At 45.7% G+C, this 1,506-nt stretch overlaps 1 protein-coding gene across 2 annotated transcripts in view; it reads right to left on the bottom strand.

Annotated features, from left to right (window-relative positions):
- Positions 1 to 1,506, bottom strand: part of IDUA (iduronidase, alpha-L-) — an 82,107-nt gene that overhangs the window by 76,360 nt on the left and 4,241 nt on the right. The window lies entirely within an intron of this gene.

Genomic DNA, 1,506 nt, shown 5'->3' with positions numbered 1-1,506 from the left:
GATGGCCTCCTTAATAAACTTTTCTAAGATCTTCCCCAGGATAGAAGTCAGGCTAATGGGCCTGTAGTTAGCCGGATCCACTCTCCTCCCTGTCTTGAAGATCGTCACCACATTGGCCGATGGGATAGGCAAACTGTAGGAGAGGTCACACATGGCAACCGGCACCCACCACTGGCTATTAGCTGAGGGCAGCAGCCCAGCAGCCAATCAGGAAAGCAAGCTGGGGTGGGGGCAAGGAGGTATTGTGATGTGTTGTATGGGGCTGGCAGTGCCTGGTGCACCCTTCCCACTCCCCCGGGTAAGAGACAAATGTGCCAGGGGAGATACCGCCACCATGGCCCGGGGCTCTCCATCCTCATCCACCCGCACATATCCCAAAGACCCTTCTAAGTACCCCTGGGGTTATGTGTACTCTTGGTTGACAAACCCTGATATAGGCATTTAGAGCCTGAGGGCATAAGAGCATGGATAGACATACAACTACACTGTTTTAAAATAATATATGTGGGTTAGGAGCAGGAAGATGAAAGTTAAACTGGATTCAGATGCACCATATTATGTCCTGCCCTTCCCACCCTACCCCACTTCCCTTTACAGTGCAACTATGTTGTCTGTCTACACCCTGGCTCTCACTGCAGTAAATATCTTTAGATCCCTAAATACCTCTGTGGGCTGAGGCCAATGCGGTTTTGCGGCAAGATAAATTAGACTGAGCTGAGCTATGTGGTGCTGCTCAACTGCCATATGTCCCCAAACTAACTTTCAAGTATCTACATTACAAAGCAATTACAGAAGAAACTAGTGTAGACAGGACTCAAGGCTTGCACTTAGCACAGATTACACTGCCAGTAAAGAGCTAATGTTTGCACAACTGAATTTTTGTCCGTTGGTAGAAATGCACTACAATAAGGTCTTCTATTACATTAGCATATGGTATCCATGAAGCTATGTGAAAATGAGCATTCATTCTCAGAATGAAGGTATTTAAACAAATCACATGTTAACAGTGGAGGGTGTTACACTCTTCTGAGTAGATGATTGTAACATATGGAGCTGTTCAGTAAGTGAAAGTATTTATGTGTACCTTAAACATCTAAAATTCCAGGCAAAGTTTCTGCCTCAGGATACAACATAAAACATGGAGCTTCAATGCATGATGGTCTGTTCAAAGCTCTTGCTGTTGCTGTTGATGATGATTTGGATTTTTTTATCCACAAAGCAGTGTGAATGAGACTCCTCTGGTCTGGCATGAGGCTCTCAAAGGCCTCTGCAACCTACAGGTACTGCCTAAAAACATCCTCATTCTTGCTGCAAGCTGCCTTAGTGTCCTTCCTAGGGTGGCTTGCCGGTAAAGCACTGGCACTATTGTAAGCAGCAACCCATCAAAATGTGCCTGGTGTCCTTAAACCACTTCAGTCAGCATGACCTAGTGATTTATTGGAGGGGATGAATAATAACAACTAGGGGTCAAAGTTCAGCCAATGCAGAGTGGAGTTTTCTGACCCA

The sequence above is a fragment of the Crocodylus porosus genome, unplaced genomic scaffold (genome assembly GCF_001723895.1).
Source record: "Crocodylus porosus isolate Cpor-Errol unplaced genomic scaffold, CroPor_comp1, whole genome shotgun sequence".
Taxonomy (NCBI): Eukaryota; Metazoa; Chordata; order Crocodylia; family Crocodylidae; genus Crocodylus; species Crocodylus porosus.
This window is presented reverse-complemented; position numbering and strand designations above follow the sequence as displayed.